A 10348-nucleotide genomic window follows, 5' to 3' on the forward strand; every position below is an offset into this window, starting at 1 on the left:
ATGAGACTGGCAGACTACAGTAAAATGTTGAGTATTCTTGAGAAGCAAACAGAAAAAAACAAAGCACAAAATTGATATGCAGGCCAACTCATAGTACAAAATAATTCAACCAAAGGGCTGCAAGACGCTGTCTTGTGGGTCCAATTTGGCTCACGGGCCTAAACTGTCTTTACACTAACCTCACACTGGTCCAGCAAACAAGTTGCACAGAGCAGGGCAGACATGTCAAAATGTTTATTCGATGTATTTCTGGATGCAACACACACACACACACACACACACACACACACACACACACACACACACACACACACACACACACACACACACACACACACACACACACACACACACACACACACACACACACACACACACACACACACACACACACACACACACACACACACACACACACACACACACACACACTTTGGGCAGCCGTGGTGTACTGGTTAGCGCATCGGGCTTGTAACCGGAGGGTTGCCGGTTCGATCCCCGACCAGTCCACCACGGCTGAAGTGCCCTTGAGCAAGGCACCTAACCCCTCACTGCTTCCCGAGCGCCGCTGGTTGGGCAGGCAGCTCACTGCTCTGGGTTGTGTGATTCACCTCACTGTGTGTTCACTGTGTGCTGTGTGTTCACTAATTCGGTTAAATTGGGTTAAATGCAGAGAACTGAATTTCCCTCACGGGATCAAAAAAGTATATATTCTATTCTACACACACACACACACACACACACACACAGAGTAGGGATGGTTAGTGAGTTATGTTCTTGATTTCTGCTCTGGCAAGATCACCCAGAGTAAACTGTAAACAGTTTACAATTACATTTACAGTTTTTTCCAATCGTTTACACACTAAAATTAAGATTAACAGACAGTTAACAATACTTAACACTTAAGAAGCAAAACGCCTGTGCAGAGTAGTACAACAGTAAGCACACATTCAGCTTCACACTTTTTGCAAAACATTACACACAGTGAATGTCAAAACGTAAAACACATTTTCACACCTTAGACACAGATAAAGATTGTTAGGTACTTCCTTCTCATTATAAAGTCCTGGCTTGCCAATGACCACACTAATGAACAAATTGAATAAACACATCCACCAGGTGTGTAAGCACACATGTACAAAATTGAAAACGCAGCACTCAGGTGTGTTATGCTCGATCCTCGAGGGGCGTTCCCACTGATCTATAACTAACACTGGATAGACTATCCCATTGTTTTCGCCCCATCATTCTTTATGTCGATCAGTGAGGATCGAGGCCAGAGGAGCGAGGGAGGACGTATATAAGCCCAAATGAGAGGCACCCACCTGTGATGTGGTGAACTCTTATGGCCTGATCCAGCTAGATAGAGAGATGATTAGAGTATTATGTATTGTTGTTACTTGTTTGTATTGTTGCTTTAGTTTTTCTTCAGTGACTGTAAGTGTACAGTACTTTTTGTTTGTGTACAGATTTTTTTTTTCTACACTTTACAGTAGCAAGAACTATTATTTTGCCATTTTCTGTTGATTGACTTGTCACTGTAACTGAACATATGGTACAGTGAAAGAAAGAAATATTGTCTGCAGCATCAGTTTTGTGCATTGCTTGATGAGGGTTCATCAAAATATTTTTGTAATCTAAATTGTCCTAATGCTCTCAAACAATATGTCTGAATAAGATCCATATATTGGAAGAGGGTTTTTACAGATGTGTTTCGAATTTATTGCGTTGGTGTGTATAAGATAGTGACAGTGTGGAATCATTCAAAGAATGTGTTAGTGATATGAGAACAGTATAAGGTTTTATCAATGTGTTTATTGTTTTGACAGAAATATTTCATTTTGCTAACAATCTGTTATGTTCTGCTGATTGGGTGTTGTGTTTGGTTAATTGTGTGATGTGTTTAGACAAAAAGAGCCCCGTTTTCAAAATTGTGTGTAAACGATTGGAAAAAACTGTAAGTATGTTTTTTCAGATTTTCAGATTTTCACTGAGGATGGTCTGAATAGGACCGAAAACGTTTTGCACTGCACGCACTTTTTTGAAATGCAATAAAAATCGACTTTTTGCATCGGCTACAGTGGTGTGCGAGTTCCGTTCCTCCTGACTGCTGCTGAATATACTAATTTTGGAACTGACGCACCCATCAGGACTGGATTTACTGGCGCGACACCCTTCCTGTTTTACCTGTTTTTCAGTTGAAACACTAATAAAATTGAGTTTTCAAATAACGATAGGCCTCCTGTATGCAACCAATAGAGTTTTGGAGAGGAGAGGCAGAGGGGCCTCTGACAGAAGGCAGGGAAAGAGGAGAAGAGGGTGAGAGTGAGCCTGATAACAGGTCCTGATGAACGCTCTACAGGACTTCATTTGTGGGAGACCCAGCGGGAGCTCTTCTCCTGCACCTCTGAGTTTGAACCACTGGAGTTCCCCGTCTGTAGCTGGCAATTTGGTTTGGTGAAATGTACACCCTAAAGCAGTGGGCACGTCAGTCATGGCTTGAAATAGTAATAATACAATGTAACCTAGTTTGGTGTGTTGAAGGATTTTTAGCAAGGATTTAAAAACAGTTACAAATGATGCTGATTTGAGGTTGTTGAAAAGGTGCAGCGACGAAGCCATATGTCCTATGTCTGGGTTCAAGAACCAATTTCTTCCATTTTTTAAAGTATTACTCTAGAAGTAATATTCTATCCATGCACATCTACTATATATTTGGTGGAAAACTTCACTCTAATTGGCTACTGCTCTACTTGATTATCTTGTCTTTATTGTTGCATTGCATCAACCAGGTTCTTTACATGAAATTGTTTGTTTATTAATAATGCATAATTTAGTATCAAATCTAAGGCTTTAATGCTACAGTATATGTATTTTACTTTTCACACTGTATATTTGTGTGCCACCCTTCTTTGAGTCTGTGCCCCAGCCCAGCCATCCAATCAAAAATGTTTCTAGTATTTCTGTAAGGAAGATGCGTCACCCTCTAACCGCATGACATGAGCTTAAAAAGACGCCAGCAAACCAGCTCCTCACTCCAACACACAAGCTTGTTTCTGGCTGCTGCACAGGTGAATATTTTAATCTGTATCAATGATGACTGTTGTTTGTATATTGTTTGTACACGGCTCATGTTAATTCAGTGTCGATAGTAAAGTCCATCGATACAGATTTAATTTTCCTTTTTTGTTTGTTACAGAAGGAGAAATACTTTAGATCTGCTAATTTCTCTGTGCCACAGTGCGGTATTTTGCCAGTGTTCTGTAACCTACATAGCAAAAAGGCAGTAACTACGCAGAGTGCAAACTGAAAAAAAATGACCTTAAAGTGATCCTGTTGTCTAGCCTAAGTACAGTAATTTCCCGCATAAGCCACATAGTGTATAAGCCGCAAGACAGTGTTTTATGCAAGTTAAAAGAAACAAAACCATATTAACTGCCCCCCTGTATTAACCTCATAGCTGAAGAAATTTTGCAAAATCAATGTATAAGCCGCGGCTAATAGTCGGGAAATTACGGTAGTTGTAGGTGGATTATTGGACATGTGGAGGTTTTTACATTAGCTTACACTGTAAAAAATGACACAGTGGAAATGCAAGAAAAAATTGAGGCAATTTATTACGACTGAAAATATTAGGGGAAAATATAACCCTTTTATTTTCAAGAAAATAGTCTTAAAAAATCATGGAAATTTACTCAAATTATTCATGTATATCAAAAAAAAGTTGTGTAAAATATCTCAATGCAATTAAGCATATTCAAAATAAATCAAGGAAATTTCCCTGATTTTTTCTGGTTTATTTCACATGATAAAATCATGCGTAATATAATTGCCTCACTTATTTTGAGCAGTTACGCATGTTTAAAGTAAGTCTGTTACCATATTTTTTCAAAGGATGTGGTGTGTGGTGTTTATACACAAATAGACAATCAGTATTTCAATTAACAACATTTATTCAGTGTACATTTAACCTGACATACAAAAGATGACCTTCCAAGACGACCGCAGCATCGTTCTACTCACTACACTAGCCAAAGTACTGAGTTGCCTGCCTTGACTCGCATATGAACTTGAGTGACATCCCATTCTTAATCCATATGACGTTGGTCCACCCTTTGCAGCTACAGTATAAAAGTTTCTATTCTTCTGGGAAGGCTTTCCACAAGGTTTAGGAGTGTGTTCATTTGAATTTTCGACCATTCTTCCAGAAGCGTATTTGTGAGGTCACACACTGATGTTGGATGAGGAGACTGGCTCTCAGTTTCCACTGATTCATCCCAAAGGTGTTCTGTTGGATTGAGGTCTGATGAAGTCTTCTTGAACCGCTGCCTCTCACTGTAGAGCACACAAAAATACCAAAGATCATTCTATGAGTCTGTACATATAAACCAGAATAGATTAGTACAGTACACTATATCATCACAGATACTTACACTGTACTCCTGGATTAAGTCTCCTGGTTTCTCACACAGGTATCGAATCAGCCCTTGCAAAACCATCTCTCTGCTTCTGTCAATGGAGGAAGTCTGAAATTGGTGAAATACAAAAATAAATGGTAGTCCTCCTCGACAAGATACAACTTATAGACTGACTGCCTGTCTATTTCTGTGTGTATACATGTGTGTATGCACAACCCCTCCCTCTTCCCCCCATGTCCATTTAATACTAATACTTGTTGTTGATTTAAAAATATATATATATATATAAATAAATAACACAGGAAACTAAATGGAGACATGATAGAATGCCCATGCACAAACTACTCATGAAATAGTCTGCATATTGGCCTCCAAAATGTTGTATAGAAATACAAAAGTGTTCATACAGAGGCTGAAGCTTCATATGTAACGCTATTTGATGTCAGAGTGACGGCAAAATGAATAGAGTTATTACAGTAAATGGAATAGATGGCACTGGTCGTCTACGCTTGCAGATATGTTAGCCTACCCCCGCTCTGCATAGGCATATCTCAGATGTTGGATGAGGAGACTGGCTTTCAGTTTCCACTGATTCATCCCAAAGGTGTTCTGTTGGATTGAGGTCTGATGAAGTCTCCTTGAACCGCTGCCTCTCACTGTAGAGCACACACAAATACCAAAGATCATTCTATGAGTCTGTACATGTAAACCAGAACAGATTAGTACAGTACACTATATCATCATAGTTACTTACACTGTACTCCTGGATTAAGTCTCCTGGTTTCTCACACAGGTATCGAATCAGCCCTTGCAAAACCATCTCTCTGCTTCTGTCAATGGAGGAAGTCTGAAATTGGTGAAATACAAAAATACAAAAATAAATGGTACTGTAGTCCTCCTCGACAAGATACAACTTACAATGGTCATACAGAGGCTGAAGCTTCATATGTAACGCTATTTGATGTCAGAGTGACGGCAAGATGAATAGAGTTATTACAGTAAATGGAATAGATGGCACTGGTCGTCTACGCTTGCAGATATGTTAGCCTACCCCCGCTCTGCTTAGGCTTTTCTCAGCCTCACCTTGACGGTTGCAGCAGCGCCGTTCGACACACAGTTGTGTCACTGAGCTAGCTAACCATAACCAACAGCATCAAGAACTGGCAGGTTTAATGTGCGATCCTCATGGACATGGTGGTCTTATGAGTGAGAAACAGTATCTGTTGCAGTTCTTTACTATGAGTATTATACACAAATAGTAATCTGCATTATAACACATTCCTTCGATGGCTTGCAAACGCCAGTCCCCTCGTTTCAGAAACCGTTTAGCTTGCTAGCAGCTAGCTGCTACTTCAAAATCTATAAGCAACCAATAACTTCCTTACCTAGGATTTAAACACTGCATTTGTGCCCTGTCAGTAAATATATCTATTACAGATGTATGTGTTCATTCAAATAATCCAGATACGTGTAAACGAGCCTCTAAATCCCCCCGTCATATAGCTAACATGTTAGCTTATTAGCCAACCATTTATCAAAGGAATAACCAGTTCCTATCATTTTACAACATATCACCTACAGATACACGCACAGATCGAGCAGTGGAAAATATTTCTTTTAGAACTTACCTCGATTAGTAGATTTTGCCGATGTTGACAGACGACCTGCATGAGCCTTCAAATCCAGTCGCGGTGTGTGTGGAGAGTGAACGACTTGAGAAGTGGCAGTTAGGATGTTTGAAATATTTAGGAAAAGGGGCTGCACATCTACTTGCGAGAAATTGTGCAACTTGCCGCAATTATTTTAGGGAGCACTTTCTCTGCATTTTTTTCTCGTTAATGTAGTTGATTTATTTGGGAAAATACATAGTCATTATTCTTTTAAGGTGATTACTTAAAGAAATCAAGACATACTTATTTTTTTCTGTGTAATATCCGTGGCACCAGGATTCATTTTTTACAGTGTAGTTTTGGTACTTATCGATCTTCATAATAACGTGAATGTCATGAAAATGATAACTAAGGCAGTTACTGCCTTTTTGCTTTGTACAGTGATTTATACTCTCACACCGACTTCTTTTGTTTATCTCCCCATCCCATGTGGGTCGTGTGATAGGCGAGGTTTGACTCATTCTCCGCAGCATCTTGTCCTCAAGGGTGACCAGCAGTGAGTAAACAGGTGAGACAGAAATAAAACTGAGACAGTGATGAGGGAGGGTGGTTCAGAAAAGAATCATACATAAAAAGCTTTATGTTGGCATCGGTTGGCCTACTATTATTCCAGTGACAAAGTCAAGTTAAATTTCCAGTAAGGGTAAAACTTGAGGAAAGTTTGAAATTTGAAAGACACTGCTAAGACCCATTGTGTTTATAGTGAAGTTCTTTCTTTCTAGAGATACAATCCCAAAGCAAGGCATGGCACGCAAGCTGTTTCTAGTCATTGTGGTGAGTCACTGCTTTATGTTCATGATGATTAACTAACTTCATAAAGTTGTCATCTGAACTTCATCAATAACAATTTCAGGATGTAATTCTATATTTAGAACTGATTGATATGACATCGCCCTACACCATATGATACAACAGGTCGGGATTTGTTTTGGGTTAACTTGATGAACTAATAACCTCCATGGAAATGTTGTGCGGTGGCTTAAAGCAAACAGCTAACAGTATATCTTTCTCTGAATAACTTCACATTTTATTGTTTTACAGATACAAATAATAAACTTCACTAGCCATGTGTAACCTAAATCCAGATTATTCCATTCTCACAGCTCTTTGTTCTGGTGGGACAATTGTATGGGCAGATGTCAGATGACGAAGAAAACCAGATCATAATGGCCGAGCTTGATAAAGTCGCAGGTGAGATTAATTGTGTGCATCACTCACTTAGTTTTGTTTCATGTAAATGTTGTCAGGATCGAATCCATTCAATGTCACAACAAAACATTTCTGTTCCATGCTCTGAATTCATGTTTTATATAATTGAAAGAAGTCAGTGGGGTCTTTTTAAAGCTTGATTTTTAAAATGTTTGTTTGATTACACTTTACTTGAGGGTATCTACATAAGAGTGACATGGCACTGTCATGAATGTGACATAAACATTAGAAACAAGTCATAAATGTTTATCATATAGAGCTTCTGTCTTTATTCAGTTTTTGTCATGTCGTTAGGGTTAATGTGTCATGATGACAGTGATACCTTAAAGTAAAGTGTTAACGTTACTTAGAAAACATTTGCATGAGGCTTCCATGACAGACAGAAAATGTATTGAAATGGAGATCATAACATAGTTGAGTATGTGACACATAATATCACCTTTCCTTTATTTTACAGATGAAATGCAAGATGGCAACGCACTGATGCGTGACAAGCGTTTCCTATTTGGCCCACATTTGTTTAACTTTGTGAAAAAAGTTGTCCACGGTGTTAAAAATCTTATAGGCTAGCACCACCACATTAGTGCCCATCACTTGACCACTGATATACACCAGTGAGCCAACAGAGAATTTTGCACACATTCAGATGAGATTCTGTGAAATGATCAAAACACAGTTCTCCTGTGTGTGAAGAAATAAAGAATTTCAGCATTTACCATTTTGTGCTTGTGGTTTCTTTTCAATAATAAACCGCCCCCACAGTGTGATATTGTAAATACTGGTACTGGTCATGAAATTAGAACATCATGAAAAAGTTTATTTGATTCAGTAATTTCAAAAAGTGAAACTTGTATCATGTAGTACACCTGGTGCTAACCTGACTCTCGCCAGATCCAGGGGGTCAGGACAAAGATCCTTAAGGCGGAGCAAGATACGTCGCCGTAGTTCATGTCAAAGATCCTTAAGGCGGAGCAAGATACGTCGCCGTAGTTCATGTCTATGGGTGTAAAACGGGGATCACTTCCCCTGCATAAAGGGGGTGTGTCATGCGTGTCATGTCCATAGACTTCAATGGAACAGCTCTGCATAAAGGGGGATTTTGCCCCCCCTCCCTCTTGCAATTCGGGTTCCAGGAAGTGGCTTCTCATGAAGTATCTTGCTCCGCCCTTGATCTTTGGTCAGGATTTGACTGATTAGCTTCGCGGATTAGCAAGCCACTTCCTTGTCGCCATTTTCCAGAAATATATCATGTCCGGTGCCATTTCTCCTCATGCTGATTGGTGGCTGTTCCGCAGCTCATGCACGAGCTAAGTGTGGGCACGAGCTCTCCTTCTGTACCTTACGTCAATCAGTAACCTGCCACTTAATTGGCTAAGTAAAACGGCACCGAAACAAGCCCCTTGAAACGCCATGTTGAAGCCTGAAAAAATCATTCAATTTTGGCCATTTTCACTAGCCTAGCATTCCCATTGAAATGAATGGGGGCGGGACTTGTTCACTTTCTCCAGTTCTTATATCACCTCCATGGTTTTATCCAGGGGTCAGGATTTGCTGATTAGCTCTCCTTCTGTACCTTACGTCAATCAGTAACCTGGCACTTAATTGGCTGAGTAAAACGGCACCGGAAACAAGCCCCTTGAAACGCCATGTTAAAGTGTTAACATTACTTAGAAAACATTTGCAAGAAGCTTCCATGACTGAAAGAAAACGTATTGAAATGAAGAACATAACATGGTTGAGTATGTGATACCTAATATCACCTTTCCTTTATTTTACACACAGATGAACTGCAAGATGGCAAAGCACTGGTGCGTGACAAGCGTTTCATATTTGGCTACATTTTTCGCATTGTGAAAAAAGTTGTCCACGGTATTAAAAATGTTAGCACCACAACCGCAGTGCCCATCACTTGATCACTGATACACCAGTGAGCCAACAGAGAATTTTGCACACATTCAGATGAGATTCTGTGAAATTATCAAAACACCGATGTCCTGTGTGTGAAGAAATAAAGAATTTCAGAAGCATTTACTTTTTTGTGCTTGTGGTTCTTTTCAATAATTTGCAGACATCATTACATGCTTTTACCAGGCACCATCCAAAGCAACTTTTATGTCAACTATATTACAAGGGATTACATTGTACCCGGAGGGCCCATGTAGGCCACAATAGTGGAAACCGCTAATTGAGCCCATAACTTTTCAGGTTACAGCATGCTAGCCCAACTCCTTATAGGCCTAGTGGCTCACTCATGGATCTCCCCCCTCACTATCCTGCAGGAGCTGCAAACCGACTGGGTGACGGGCTATTTCGGTGGTGGTGTGCCTTCACGTTTCCTGCTGTGGTGTCTCTGAGTATTTGATGCTGACATGTTCACGTGTGGTGTGTCGTGAGATGTGTCTGTTATACTCCTCAGCCCTGGGTAAGCTCCAGCCCTGTTCCTGGCTCTCCCTATCCCTTCCCATCAGCCATTAGTCCAGCACAGTCTGGTGTGTCTGTGTGTACGTGTCATGTCTTCCATACTGGTATTGTTAAGTGAGATGGCTGGGACCTCTCCTTCGTGTTGTATGTGTTTATGTCAGTGTGTGTTTATGTCAGTGTATGTGTTTGTCAGTGCCTTTAGTGGCCAAGGTGTTGACTGGAGAGAATCAACTCCCTGTGTTTTTAAAATGACAATAAAGACCGTTTATTTTTGGACACATGCCTCTGGTTTTCTGTGACCACGAACCTGTGTTGCCTGGTTGCTTGTAATACCATAACCAGTCCTATAGTATTAATATGCTGAGGGGAAGGGCCTAAGATGGCGTAGTCAACATGTTTCAATGTAGAGTAAACTATCCACTTTGCTACATAAACAAACGTCAAAGCAAAAGTGAAATTTCGTGAAGTAATTTCTTTGTTAAGCTATGTGATGACACACCATTTTACTGTAGGCAGTTCTTTATTCAGTTCCCCTTGCATACGTTTTCAAAATCAAAGACTGGTTGGTGTTCTTGTCAAAGTTTTTTTTTTATTATTCTTTTTTCCCGTCATCGATCCTGAATTTTTCGT

The 10348-nt window shown here is 40.0% G+C and overlaps 1 long non-coding RNA gene across 1 annotated transcript; it reads right to left on the reverse strand.

The window, feature by feature from the left end:
* Window positions 1-3599: 3599 nt before the first annotated feature.
* LOC134064001 (uncharacterized) lies at window positions 3600-6129 on the reverse strand. Its single transcript, XR_009936231.1, has 5 exons — window positions 6047-6129; window positions 5173-5265; window positions 4948-5074; window positions 4434-4526; window positions 3600-4335 (listed from the first exon to the last, which is right to left on the reverse strand). It is a non-coding gene; the product is annotated as an uncharacterized LOC134064001 (long non-coding RNA).
* Window positions 6130-10348: the final 4219 nt, after the last annotated feature.

This window comes from Sardina pilchardus, chromosome 18 (genome assembly GCF_963854185.1).
Source record: "Sardina pilchardus chromosome 18, fSarPil1.1, whole genome shotgun sequence".
NCBI classification, from domain to species: domain Eukaryota; kingdom Metazoa; phylum Chordata; class Actinopteri; order Clupeiformes; family Clupeidae; genus Sardina; species Sardina pilchardus.